At 61.0% G+C, this 14,577-nt stretch overlaps 1 protein-coding gene across 35 annotated transcripts in view; it reads right to left on the bottom strand.

The window, feature by feature from the left end:
* The window catches only part of EPB41L1 (erythrocyte membrane protein band 4.1 like 1), a 67,919-nt gene that overhangs the window by 50,524 nt on the left and 2,818 nt on the right, over positions 1–14,577 (bottom strand). For 33 of the 35 annotated variants that reach the window (XM_074605635.1, XM_074605615.1, XM_074605612.1 and 30 more), the window contains exon 2: positions 8,141–8,190. The exons of 1 other annotated variant lie outside the window; for it this stretch is intronic. The gene's annotated coding sequence lies outside the window, so the exon portion shown is untranslated. Of the gene's footprint in view, positions 1–8,140; positions 8,191–12,605; positions 12,668–14,577 lie in introns of those variants that run through there. One more of the 35 variants, XM_074605613.1, reaches the window with a different exon arrangement.

Genomic DNA, 14,577 nt, shown 5'->3' with positions numbered 1-14,577 from the left:
GGTGCCAGCACCACGGGAGGCAAAAGCCTGAGATACTTGGAGTTGGGTCTCCAGAGGCCGCCCTCCCAATGGTCCCCATCTTCCCTCGCACCCCTGCCCAGGGTCACGATGGGTGGCACAGGAGAGGTGACCAGCCGGCCTTGCCCAGTGTCCCACAGCCAACGCACTCACCAGCATCCTCAAACGCAAAGGTTTTTCAGGGGAGTGGAAAGGTCTGGTCCTGACACTACAATGGCGGTTTACTCCATTTGCGTTGTATTATTCTCAAACACAAAGCTCAAATTCTTTTTTTTTTTTTTTTTTTTTTTTTGCCAACTGGCAGTTGAAGTCTGATTCACCCCCAGGCGCAGGCGGGTCCCCACCGGTCGCAGGCAGCCGGGTGGATGCAGCTCCGCTCCCTCCCGCCGCCCGGGCTCACGGCTGCCTGCGCTGTGCCCGCAGACCCCCCGCAGGGAATCCAGCCCAGGTACGACGCTGAGTTTGCCACTTCATCGTAACCCTTCCCGTACCTGGCACCGCTCCTCCACTTCCACGCGACCAGACGCCAACCCTGCCAGAGGGGTGACGGGAATCAAGAGTCATTTAGGTGATGCACAGATAGAAACCTGAACAACAGCTGGACAAACCCATGCCAGGGTCAACATTGGCAGAGATGCCCAGAGACCCCCAGCTCCCACTGCACAACCGCTCCAGCCCCGTGTTCCCCCAGCCAGCACCCTCCAGGCCTCACCCCGGGGCGGGGGGGGGACCCGCCATGCCCAAGGACGAGGCAGACATTTTCTGCTAAGTCAATATTGCCGGTTTTCCCTAGCTCTCCCCCAATCCTTCCATTTTACCTCTTGGACAATCCTGAGCAGTTGTTTTTCTCGGCTGTTTAATCTCTCTCCAGCTCCCAGAGGATGTACGCTTAGCGCCTGCAGAAGCTCAGCCAGCTTTGATGTGTCTCAAATTCTACCCCCAGGCAGGTGACGGGTATTCAGGGAACTTGCACAATTAAATGACAACAGAAGGAAGGGCTGGAGGAGAAGTTTTTAAATAATAAAAAAAAATAAAATAAAATAAATAAATAAAGGAGGAAAGAAAGCAAACCTGAATGAAGCCTCTCCTCCCCACCGCACCCAAGGGCAGAGCCCCAAGGAGGGCAGAGCCCATGGTGGCCACCAGTGCCTCCTCCTCTCATGCCCGGAGAGGAAGGTCCCAATCCATGGCGCAGGCACCCTGGGCACAAAATCCTGCTCCCGGCACAGGAGGGTGCTGCGGCCAGCCTGAACCTGGGGAGCAGGGTCCCCCACCGCCGCAGCCGAGCCCCACCATGGCACAGCCCAAGGGAGAAATTTGTCCCAAGGACCCGGCTGGCAGAGGCGGCGGCGCTCCCCGGCACACGGCTTGTGCCAAGCAGACCTGGGCACGGGCTGGCACGGCTCCTGCCCTCCCAGCTAAACTGGGGCAGCCTCAGCCAGGACTGGGGACACAAAGCCAGTGGTGGCTCTGGGCTCAGCCAGGTCCATCCCAGCCTGACCACTGTCCCACACAGCCCAGCCTGGCAGTTGGGGCTACTGGGCACGGAGCAGTGTCGCCACGTCTGCCAGGAGCATGAGGCTCCAGCGCTGTCACTACAGCACGAGGGGAACAAGACAGAGATGCCTCTTCTACCCAGCAGCCATCCCCGATGGGTTCGCCGCTTCCCACCGTGGCCTCCGGAGGGTGGGCAGGACAGCTGTCCCACAGCCGGCAGGAAGGTACGTGGGGGACCAGTACAGGGGAGCTGCCGGAGGTTGCCCAGGGCAGAAAGGGTGGTGGTGGAAGAGGTGTTGGATGGGTGACAGCCATGAGGGGACGCAGGCAGGGCTGTAGCCCTGGCAGAGCACCAACACGCTGCACCCACCCCCAGGCTGGCACGGCACCACGTGCCTCTGCTCAGCGATCCCTCAGGGACCTGAAGGTGGCCCATGATGCCATTCTATGGGATCAAGGCCCTTCTACAAGAGGTCTGGACTTCCCAAGAGACGGGGCTGCCCGTCTCAGTCACCAGGTGGACAAGCCCAGCGGCGGCAAGGCCACCGCCACCCCAGACAGCCTCTCACCCCCCCGCAGCATCACCCCACCAGGGTCAGCACAAGGGCCACTTGGGATGGCTCTGGAGTGCAGGCCCCTGATCAATGCCATTAGCACCCACGTTCACCCAGCTCTCCCAGCCTGCCCCAGCTTCGGGGCATCCATCCAGGGCACTGGTGTGGCCACTAGCCACCAGGAGGCACTGGTGTGGGGACTCCATGACCAATGCCTCTCGGGACAAGGCAGCACCCACACCGCTCAGCACTGCGTCCCCTGCGACAGCATCAGGGACAGCCACTGGGACTGTCCCTGGTGGCAGCGAGGGGTGGCACAGCGATCCGCCCGGCACGGCTGCAGCATCCACCACAATCTCCCCAGCGGCTGAACGTCTCCGTCTCCCCGGCAACCTGGGTACCGGCGCCTTCTTACTTGCAGCCCAGCGGTCTTGTGCAGCAAAAGCCACGCCGAATCCATAGCGGGATTACAGCAGCCCTCTCCTTCCCTCGCCCTCCTGCCCTTTCCGTTCAAAATTCATCATTAAAGCACAACCTTGCAGTGAGGAACACGAAGCACCGTGCCAGGGTAATGGAGAGCGGCAGCGCTCCCACTCACCCCACCAAGCACCACCACCACCACCACCACCGTGGGGTTTACTGGGTACCTCTGGGCTGTCACAGCTGGGGGAAAGCGGGACCTGTGCAGCAGCCGCATGCGGAGTGACAGGCGCTGTCTCAATGCCGGCTGCCTCAAACGGCCTGAGCCATTACGCGCACACAGGGGCAGGACAAGCATCCCCCAGGTGACACCAGTGGAGGAGACCAAACCTCACCCTCCATCCGGCACGTTTGGTGGCCTCAGAGGCTCCAGAAGCTCCTCACCGCAGCACAAAGCTCCCTCTGGTGCCCCACCAGCTTCTCCATCACCCTACCAAGTGTCCTGCCTTCTTTGCAGGTGGGGAAGGACACAAACCAAGACCTGAGTCCCAGGGCAGCATACGGCTCCGGGAAGAACTGGCCCTTCCCAGAGGTCCCTGAGCAATGCCACCGCAGAGCAAACACCATGCTGCGGACCCTCTCAGCAGGCCGAGATGCTGTACGCAGAGGCGTGACAAGCCCCCAGCCCCCACGGAAGGAGCATCCCCTGGGGAGGCAGGCGAGCCCCAGCACCCGGACCCACGCTCGGGATGGGGCTGAGCCCCGCGGGCTGCAATGAGGGGAGCAGATCATGCCCCACAGAACCTGTTGGCCTCCCACCCAGCAGCTCTCAGCCCATGCTTTTGTAGCTGCTGAGGATGGGAAGCGACCCAAACCCTGTTTAACCCCTCAGCAAAGGGAGGAAAAGCCAAGAAAGGAAACTCAAAAGCCTCCGTCCCAGAATAAAGGAGAGAGAAGCAAGGGCTGTGGGGGAGCCAGGCTGGAAGAAGCCCAGAGAGGTGCCACCACCAGCACCCGTCTGTTGGAAGATGATGCCCCGGAGCATACCCACGCCGGGGCTGGGTGCTCTCCTGCACGTGGTCCAGCCTCCACATCCACCCTTGGGAGCAAGGCTTGCAGGTCCCCAGCTCGCACTGCGCCTGCTCAGGCACTGCCTACAGCTTCGCATCCCTTGGGTCCTGCTGTGCCAAAAAAGCTGCTGAAACACCAGTCCCGGGTGGTCAAGTCCTCCTCCGCAGGGATCTGAGAATGGACAAGCCCTTCCTTTCCACCCAGCCCCAGTGGGATCACCAGTTTAGCAAGGCAGCAGCAGTCCCAGCCCTTCACACCCTTGCCCAACACCAGCAGAGAGGGTGGTACGTCACCCGGGAACAGAGGTCTCCGCCGCGCCGAGACCTGCCAAGGACTTGGGCGAGCGCCATCGGAGCAGCGAAGCTGAATCTTCCAAGGAAAGCCCCATCTCCTGCCGCGTGTCAAAGGTGGGGCAAGATGCCAGCCCCAGCACGGCTCGCAGGCAGAGAAGCCTTCAACAACCAGGCAGAGGGGGGCAGAGGTGGGTGGGCATCCCAACACACCCCCCCTGCCCCCCCCCAGCACGGGGGAAGCCCAGCTCCTAACCGACGTGATGCAGAAGAGGTTAAAAGTACCAGCCAAAGCAAGCGGGGGGTTTGGCCCGAAGCCAGCCTTTCCCAAGCGGAGTTTGAGGGAGCTGGCAGCTCTCGCCAGCCTCCGGGGCACGCATTGCCACATACCGCAAACCTGTTTGCTCAGCCCGGGCCAGAGCAGCTGGGATGGCACAGAGCAAGCTCCATTGACCAAGGCACGTCTCGCAGCGAGGACGGGCCCCATATCAAGAGGAAAGTGCACCAGCAGCCCCGAGCCGGAGCAGGCGCAGCCTCCCCAGCACTGCAAACACCCGCTGCCAGCTCCTGCCGGGCTCCCGCCGCTGCACGGGGTGAAGGGCAGCGGGGAGAGACCAGCTTCATCCTCCTAACTGCTCCGTAACATAGACCGAGGCCGTTTCTCCAGCAAAAGGCGATCCGTGCACCATCCTGGGCCAATTCTTATAATAAGGGGCTAATCCTGCCCAGGGTGCTGGCAGCGGGGGGGGGGGACGACACACCTCTGTGCTCATCTGCACTTTGCAGCCACCACAAACCAGAGTTACGGGGCTAAACCATCCCAGAGCCTTATCCAGAGCTGGGGGCTCTGCTGGGGGGGGACAGGGCTGTCCTGCTGCAGGGATGGCCGTGCCACCAGCCCCTCTGCGCTTTTTTGGATGGGGAAGGGGTTGTCCAAGAGGGGCCGCGGCCAAACGGAGCAGTCAGCCCAGGCAGGGAGCGGGCTCTCCAGGGAGACCCCGGGACCACCCGCGCTGCAGCCGTCCCTCCCCTCCTACTCCGAGCCTCAGGCAGGGGCGGCAGCCGAGTGGAGCCCAGGGCTCTTCTGGTGCCGCAGAGGGATGGCGACGGAACCAAAGGCCGTGATGGCACCAACCAGTGCTCTCTGAACCCAGTCCACCCGGCTGCAGGGACGCCCTGTGGCTGGCCACTGCAGAGCACCTGCAAGGCACCTCAGATGCACGCCAGAAGCAGGCAGGGGCATTGCAAACCACGTGGACCACCCATCACGGGGGTGATGGCGGAGAGCACCCCCTGCCCCCTGCTCCAGGTCACCCCCTGCCTCTGCGGCAATCACCACGCGGGGACAAAAGCAAGCGGAGGAAGGTAGAGACCGCGGGTTCAGCCGTCTCGCGATGGAATGGAGCAGCCAGAGGACAGCAGATGCCTTATGTGGAAGAAGAACAGAGGGCCAGACACCCTGGAAACCACAAGGCCAGCCTGTAAGCAGCGCGCTGGAAGGAGAGGAGCTCGAGTAGGTGAAGAGCACGTAGAGCAAGGGGAGCCACCGAAGGGAGCCCAGCTCAGGCACATGCTCGGCCCTGCCTTCTCCCATCTTCTCTTTCCTTCCAACGGAAGGCCAAGCTCTCTGCCTACGGTCATCATCCTCTGATCTGCAGCCCCAGAAGAGCCCTGTTTGGGCTCTAAAGCAGTGGCTACAAATTGCCATTTCCCCCAAGGCAACGGTCACGTCTTGCACACCTCTTCCGCGGTGGAAGGAGGATGGGTGTAGTTCAGTTGGAAGGGACCTACAGCAATCACCTAGTCCAACTGATGGCTGACCACCTCCTTCGAGCAAGCTCCCAAGGAGACAGTCCTTTCCCTTCGTGCCTGCCTACCACATCCCAGCAGCAAGCCCTTCATGGCGTGCAGGAGGCAGGATGTCTCATGAGCTGAGAGGGAGCTGTAGGAATATAGAGTAATGAGAAGTTTATCACCACGATTACTGTGCCGTGACGGGAGCGTCACCAACCCTTCCAGAAGCGGAGGGACAACTCCCTCAAGCACAAAGCGGCAGCCGGGCCGGGCTGTGCTGGCAAGGCCTCTCTTGCCCAGACTTGCCAGGGAGCTGGGACCCGCAGGGGACTGGCACAGGGCTCGTGAGGCTGCTCAGAGCACAAAGCCATAAGCAGTTCTGCCGGGCAAGTGCTTCCCCAAGTCCCCGGTGTTGGCTCATGAGACGCAACCGAAGGAGGGAAACATGAACCCAAAGACACCCAGATCTGGGCCGCTGACCACCAGCTGGACCTGAGACGCTGAGGCCACCAGCGAAAGCAAGGGGTTGTCTGGGTGCCAGGGTCCCATGGAGGCGGTGTGTGTCCTCCTGCTCCCCAAGCCACCCCAGAGCAGGGAACCCCAACAGGGACTCACCCCCCAGTGCAGAGGCAGAGCTTCCCACCAGGAGACAAATGTTCCCATGTCAGCGGTGGCCAGCACCCAGCATCTCCAGTAGCCTTCCTCTCGCACAGCCCCAGAGCAGAAGCTCACAGACACCCTGCTCCGTGCCAGAGGGAAACCGAGGCACGTGGTGATGCGGGATCACATCGAATCATGGACTGGGCAGAGATGGAAGGGACCTTAAAGGCCATCTCGTTCCACCCCCCTGCCCTGGGCAGGGACACCTCCCACCAGACCAGGCTGCTCCAAGCCCCGTCCAACCTGGCCTTGAACCCCTCCAGGGATGGGGCAGCCACAGCTTCTCTGGGCAACCTGGGCCAGGGGCTCACCACCCTCACAGCAAAGAATTTCTTCCTGATATCTTGTCTAAATCTCCCTCTTTCAGTTTAAAACGGTTCCCCCTCACCCTATGTCTCCCCTCCCTGATCCAGAGTCCCCCCCATCTCTCCTGGAGCCCCTTTAGGGACTGGAAGGGGCTCTAAGGTCTCCCCGGAGCCTTCTCTTCTCCAGGCTGAACCCCCCCAGCTCTCTCAGCCTGTCCTCACAGCAGAGGGGCTCCAGCCCTCCCAGCATCTTCATCGCACAACCCACCTCTGCCCCCACCAATTCCCAAACTGGTCTTCCAGCACCCAAACTCTTCAGCATACACAGACAGGACACGAAACCTTGTCATTCTCCTTTGCTTTCCCTAGAGAAATGCCCTGGACGTGGGTAGAGCTGGCATCTTGCTGGACCCACAAAGACACGCCCCCCCCGCCGGAGGGATGGTCTTGGAGCACCGCTGGTGAGAAACCGTTCATGAAAAGCGAGGAGCTGCCCCGTTGAGGGCCAGAGACACGTCTGGCCCCAAGGGGCACATCGCTGCAGCCCATCACCGCCCTCGGCCCGGACGGGGATCTCCTGCCCGCATCCCGGGCACTGCCTGCCTCTGCACCCTTTGCCTCCCTGCGGGCAGGAGCCGAACCCCACCGGGAAGCAAGGATCCGCGGACGCAGTGAGCTCCTGTCTCCTGGGAAAGAGCCAAAACAGAGGGGTGCAGGCACGGAGCTTCTTGTCCCCAGTTTTCAGATGGTGACACCTTCCTCCCACTTTGGATGCAGAGCGAGGGAGCGTGGCCACGTTGCTCTGCCCAGGCTCACCCCGCGGCTCAGGGAGCGAAAGCAGAAGCGATTCCTCGTCCTCCCCAGCCACACACCATCTGCGGGACATGCGGGAGCAGCTCCCGACCGGTTTCGCAGGGACGGCACCGTACAAACCCGCTGCGCACCGGGGCCGTGGAGCGGAGCAGCCCGCCCCGCCGGAGGGACCCCAGGGGTCTCCCAGAAGGCCTGGACCACGAGCCCTCCGCTCTTCCAGGCATCCCAACAATTTAATTCTGCAGCTCAGACCCACCGCTGTCCCCTCCCGGCCTCCGCTCCCAACTGCCCGGCCGTGCCCGGACTCCGCGAGCCCGGGGACCTGCGCCCTGGACTCGGACCCACACCCGACAAAATCCGACGCTGGTTTGCAAACACACCACCTCCCTCAACTCCGCTGCACAAGAGAGAGCACGGAAACTCAGCCATAAGCGTGACGTCCCGCTCCGTCAGCGGGCAAAGGCTTGGGCAGCCGGTAGGAGCCTTTCTGTTGCCCGACTCCTAACTAAACCACGAAAAAAAAAAATCCCAACACATAAAGAACGCCAGAACAAGGCCAGCAGTTTCGTGGTTCGGTGGTAGCCGGCCAAATTTCCAGTCCCGCCAGGGGTTTCTGGCGGAGGAGCTCCGGGCTGAGCAACCCCTTCTGCGCTACAAAACCCACTCAGCCTGACGTGGGATCTAGAAAGGAGAAGAAAAGCGTTCAGGATAAACTCACGCTGCTTCCAGGGGCTGTTCTCAGCGCTCTGCTCGGGCACAATTCAGAACCTGCAAAGAAGAAATCAGATTCGGTTAAAAAGAAGGAAAAAAAAAAAACCCCTTCCCAGAGATGATGGCAAGTGGAGGGAGGGACGTTAGCCGGGCTCCCCATCACAAGATGGTGCCCGCACGGCTTGAGCGCCGCTTTCGGACTCCGTATGAATCTGCTTTGCTGGGGAACGTAAGCTCCGGATTACGTGAGATGCCGCTTGACTCTCAAAAAGACCGGCGTGAAACCAGCACCTTCTCGCGCAGTCAGCCCGCCCGCTGCCTGCGCTGCGTGCCAGCGCTGCTCGGTTGAGCGATAAAAAGCAAATATTTACTACGGGCAGTGCCGCAGAACCAACACACCTCCGAGAAGTGAAACAGATACCCCTCCTGGCTCGCGCCGCCGGGCGCTACCCAAGTTCTCCTTTCAGGGCCATCTGTGCCACCCCATTGTCACCCGTCCCTCCGGCTCCCCGGCGCGGTCCCTGCGGCAATGCCGAGGGCAACATCTGGTCAGCAGGACGTTTCCCCCCGGGTAACGACGCAGGTCAGTGATGCAGGACCCCCCGGGAGCCCCGCTCGCCCGTCCATGGAGTGACCAGCAGCTCCGGCGCACCCAGAGTTTTAACAGGAACAGCCCAAATCCTGCAACAGCATTTTCACGGCCGCTTTTTAGACGACAACGGCACCTGATGGGGGAGGGAAAACTGCCCAGCAGGCGCTACAGTTCCGTGAAGGAGGAAGCACAGTCCCACACAGCACGGCAAGGATACCTCCTGCTTTTCCAAGGGTTAATTTTCCATCGTCCCTTCAACAGGCAAGGACCATCCTCCCACAAGCGCAGCCACGGATTCAGCAAAAAACCTTGCGCTCCCCGCGGGGCAAACGCCAGCTGCGCATGGCCCGGCACAGCCTGCCCTGAGCGACACCGATCCGCAGCCGCTTTCCCAACAGCTCGCTTGGGGCACAAAAGCTGCTCTGCCTTCCATTCGGACACAGTCCCCAGGCAACACGGTGACAGGCGGCGATTGATCCGTGGCTGTGTGGGGCTGAGGCCGTTCCTTCCCGGGCAAGGACAGGACCCGCTGCTGTCCCCCAGGCAGAAAACCTGACGCAATAAGGCCGGGAGCTTCGTCACCTCCAAGGGAACAAAATCACCTTTGAGCGGGGAGAAATTGCACCCCCAAAATGATCTGCATGAGAGATGGGGAAAGAGGAGGGAGTTACGCCACCGCGTGCGTGGTCCCGTCCCAGCTCTCCGCCGCTGTCACCTAAGGGGAAGCACAAGCGGGATGCCATCGGGCGCGGGGCATGCTCTTGTACACCCCTGCCCACCAGGGACGGACTCCTTCGCAGCCACCATGTAGACTGGTTTTACTGGCTCCGCTGTCTCACCGAGTGGGGCTGGGATGCAACGGGGGGCATCCCTGTACCCGGCTGGCTGGCACCAGCGCCGGCTGCACCCGCAGCCCCGCGTCCCCCCACCCGCAGGCACCGCGGGGTGTCACAGGGCCCGAACACCTCCACGTCAGTGCCCAGTACAGGAGCTGAATGGGTGGCCCGGTCTCCCAGACCTGGAAACGGCATTTTCACCACCCACTTACGCAGAGCCCACGCTGCCCACGGACCCAGGGATGCCGCTGCTGTTTGGAGGCTACTGTCCTGTGCCATTACCTACGTTCCCAAACCCCTCCATCCCAGAGCCCGGGACATCCCTCCCTCTCCTTCGCCTGCCTCCTCTTCTCCTGCAGATGCCGCTGCCCAGGGGCAAACGAGCCACAGGACAGAAGGAGCCCCATCCGGAGGAGATGGCTCTGCCCTCTCCCATGGCAGGGCACACGGGTGCTCAACAGGCCGATGTGGGGAACGTTCTCCGATACCAGCAGCTCCTGCTCCCACCCGCAGACAGTCGTGCAAAGCTGAGGGGATCTGTGGGGCTTGCTCCCCTCTCCGGCGCAGCCTCCGTGGCCCTGCTCCTACTCTGCCGAGCCCAGTGCCTTTTGTGGGGGCCCTGCGCCGCTCCCAGGTTCAGATGCTCTGCTGTCTCCCATCCCAGCTCGAGGGCGAGACAAGGGACGCGCAGCGGAGACGGGCGGGCGGACACACAGCCCGGCGCAGGAGCAGCCGGCTCCCGATAGACCCCCAAGAAGGGGTATCACACCAGCAGCCCCAGCATCCAGGGCTGCACCGTGTTCCTCCTGCGAGGGAGGATGGGGGATGCTGTCACCAAAGGCAGGGCAGCGGCACTCGACGCTCCCCAACCTGCCTCTGTCAACGCTGCCAAACAAAGCCCCTGCGCTCTCCGTCGCACACTGACGGTCCCTCCTCACTGCTGCGTGAAGCAGCATTCACCAGGGCTGGCTGCACCGCGGCGGGCTCTGAGCTATAGACATTTTGGGATCTGAGCTACTGCATCAATTAGTATCGTATTAATGAAGCGTTCTGAGAATACAGGCAGAAGGAGCGAGACCCTCCCCCAACCCTGCTCGCTTCTGCCCGCAAACAAGCAGCTCCCCATAACGCTCCTGCTTGCAAAAATCCATGCTAGATTGCATCGCCGCCTCCTGCCACGCAGCTCTCCCCAGCGCCAGGCCGGCGCATAAACCATCTCAGCCACAGACAGTGCCCCGGGCTTGAAAACATCCCAGAGTGACCCACATTGTCACAACATCGTCAACACCATCATCCGGCCTGACCCTGACGGGGCGAGAGCGCATGCTGGCGGGGGAAGCAGGTGCTGGGACACCGAGGGCGGCCAGGCGAAGGCTTCGGTCCGTGCAAGGGGCAGATCCTGGCCGGCACCGCTGGCTGGCTCGGTCTCTCGATGGGGTTAGGAGGGAGCCACACGCTGAGCCCTGCTCACTCAAATCTGGGCCAGCACATTGCAAAAACGCTCACACATCCAACAAAGGGCAAGGAAAGGGACAAGGATTTCTGCCGTTCCCTCCCCTGTCCCCCAGAGCAGGAACGGAAACAGGGCAGCAGCCCCGGGGCAGCTCAGCTGAGCACGACGGGGAGAGGTCCGGCCGTGCACAGGTCCGCCCTGGGCTGGGATCACATCAGCCCTGCCGAGCTGAGAAGGAACAGTCCAACCCGCGCTCAGCAGGAGATGACCACGGACCACAGCACCACGGGCCTTGCAGGTTGCCCTGCTTCCACGCGCGGCACCGCGCCGGGGTGGGACTGAGCTCCAAAGCTCTTGCAGCAGCCCAGAAGCGACCGGGTGGGCTTACAGCAACAGTGGAACTTGCCGCCAAAATACAACGTGGCCAGCTGCGTTTTCTCTACCATCCTGGAGCACTCCCAACAGTCACCCTGAAGTCAGCTGCATTCCTTACCCTTATTCCGTATCACGCACGAGAACAAGGTGACCAGCAGGGATTTACTCATGCCATACTACCAGAAAGCGTTTTTTGATTCCCTGGAGAAGAGCCCCAGTGAATTCGCAGAGGCAAATAGCCCCCGCCTCACGTAGGCATGTGTACACCCAAAGCCAGATCGGACCGCGAAGCAAGTTTCTCTTGTTCTGGCCACTTCACTCGGCAGGACCTTCACCTACCAGGACTTGTAGCAAATCTCCTAAAGGGCGACACTGCTGAGAATTCAGGCGGGAAGTTTCCCCACCCCAAAGTTCGCCATCGATGCTGGCTTTGCCGCCTTGTCAAAAATTGCGCCCTCCCATCGCGAGCCGCAGCGCCCTTACCCCTCAACACAGCACCGCCCTCCCACTTCGAGACCTTCGTCACGTCCCTCCCGTCACCGGCAAAGCGGGAGACCCAAAGCCGTGTCAGATGCCACACCATCCCACGCTCAGCAGGAGCTCCTGCCGGCAGAAACACTGCCAGATCGATAGCGCACCTAATTAGAACGTTTAATTGCTCCTCTCATACGCAGGGGCACTGCTTCCCCAATAGGATCATTAAGGAGAAAAGCCTGGAGGACCCCTCCCAGCCCGGAGCCCTTCGTGCGTGGCCACCTGGGCGACGGTCCCACATGGACGGGTGGGAGGAGGAGGAGGATGCGCAGGAGGCCTGGTCCATCCCCTTCGCCTCGGCCGGGCCGGCGCGCGTGGCTTTCTGCTGGCGCTCACCCCAGCGAGCACCATTAGCTGATTACAAAGGGGAACGCTGTCATTTAAAAAAAACGCACAATCAGATTTCCCGGCCCTTCTGCCCATAACAAAATGTCTCGTGAAATGGCTCATTCTGTTCTCCCATAGAAACATGTTTCCCTTCAAAAGCCTGATACGAGGAAGGGGGGGGCGGGCAGGGTGGGAAAACAGAAAAGACAAAGCTAAAAATATCTTCTGAAAGATACCGTGACAGCAACAGATTTGCAGGAAAACGAGGTGGGAAGGGGGCTGCGGATGTGTTAAAATCCCGTTTAATCTCTCCCCAGCCCCCTAAAAAAAAATCCACCGAAGGCAGAAACGATACCTCAACGTTTCCTTTGTGCGAGAGATGACTCCACCCTGTGTTTTCCTCTCCATCTGATGCTTGGGGAAGGATACCAGCACACATCCCCGCTGCCAGGCGGCGAGCGGGGCCCCGGCAGTGGGTTAGTAGGAGCAGAGGGAGGAAGGAGCCGGTGGGTGGAACCTGGCAGCGGGGCTGCGCTGTGAATCCTCATTCAGCGGCGCCTCAAACGCGGGATGCGTTTTACACCAGCGCGGCACCTGGTCCTGGTTTCCGCCTCATCGCCCGATACCTCGCGAAGGAGCATCAGCCTTCGGGACCGAGACTCGGGGGCAGCAAAAGCCCAGTGAGATGGTCCAGTTACAGCTGGCGGGCAGAGGGCTGGTTCTGAAAGGGGGATGGAGCAGATCCTAAACTGCCACCATGTTTCGTCTCCACAAAGAGCCCAAGTGCCCGAGCAAAACTGCTGACCTGCTGGCAACCGCGGATCTGCAGTTTCAGCCTCATTTGTCTCGTGTTTTGAGCACAATAGGGTCAGCCCGGTCTCCTCTCCGCGCTGTGGTCACGCCGGACCCGGGGTGCTGCTCTCGGACGCTGGGCGCTGCTGAGCCCCGGGGGGAGCTAGTATTGCCCTCCGGGGGGCGGGGAAGGGGGGGGCAAAATCTGATCATCAGCAGAAGATGGAAAGAATTTTCTCTTCCCGAGCCTTATCATCCCGATTTTAAGGCTCTGTCTGCTACTCCCAGCCTCGCAGACAGCAACCCTGGCGGGGGGTGCACCAGCGTGCACACGTTATAAACTGGGCACTGACTGGGACAAGCAGACAGGACGCGTTTGTACCCAATCACCCACCCAGGGCTCTGGGGTGACAGCCCCTTTCCACCCAGTCCCACAGCTCCTCGTCCGGTGCCGGGAGAGCAAACCCTGGCTCCTGGCCCAGCCGTACAAAAAAACCTCAGCCCATGGTACAGATGCCTCCGTGCGGCCCCAAAACGGTTCACCTCCTTGCAGCAAGGCAGGGCGGAAGGAGCAGCTCTCATCCCAGACAAGGGACATCCACCACTTCCACAGTGGAAGACGTGGTTGCCCAGATCTCCTCCTCTTCCCTTTAAGGCACACTTAGGTCCTGGATGACCCATAAGCTTCCACCCAAGGGCTGGGAGGATAAGAAAGATGGATCGGCAGCCGCAAGGAAATACATCCCCATCAAAGACGGTCTCCTCCCACCACGCTTCCCATTCTCCTGTAATCCAGACAAGGTGACGTGCATGAGAACAACCGGTCCGCTCGGCAAGCTGCACCCCTGGGAGTAGCGATGCTCAACGCTATAGACCCAAATTGCACAGGGCAGGTGCTGGAAAGGAGCTCCCAAGGGAGACTGTCCTCCAGCTCCAACAAATACATACAACTCCTTCACGGCACGAGTGACAACACAAGCCAACAGCGAGCACAAGTCCAGGCTCAAACGCCAGCGTCCCCAGGCAGGAGGGGACAGCCGGGGCCACCCCTCCACCCATCACCACGGAACCTCACAGGTCTCCCCGCCGCAATCGCCCCGGCTGTGACAAATCCAAACCTGCTGACTCAGAGCCACCCGACTGCTCTAATGAGAACAATAAGCCACGCAGCTATCACTGTCACAGCCTCAGCGCAAGCACTTTTTTAGATGCCATATGAGAGTCACGTATTCGTAGCTGCACAACTCTTCCTGCATGGGAGCTTCCAGCAACTGGGGACTCGGGAACCTCCGCCGTTTCACGTTTCTTCTTTTGCATCTACGCTTAAAACAGAGCTACAGACTCGGCTCAGACCTCCAAGTGACAGGCACCGCATGAAAGTCTACTATAGAGCTAAACACAGGCCTTACAGACGCCCACGCTGATCTGCCGCAAAGCTTAAGCCCGTACTCAGCCCATCTCCTCGCACACGCTTGCTTCCCCATTGCTATCCCAGCTGTCACTCAGGCGCCGTAGCGCTGTGCCCGAGGCGGCAG

The sequence above is a fragment of the Larus michahellis genome, chromosome 12, assembly GCF_964199755.1.
Source record: "Larus michahellis chromosome 12, bLarMic1.1, whole genome shotgun sequence".
Classification (NCBI taxonomy): domain Eukaryota; kingdom Metazoa; phylum Chordata; class Aves; order Charadriiformes; family Laridae; genus Larus; species Larus michahellis.
The sequence above is the reverse complement of the archived record's forward strand: the minus strand, read 5'-3'. Positions and strand labels throughout refer to the sequence as shown.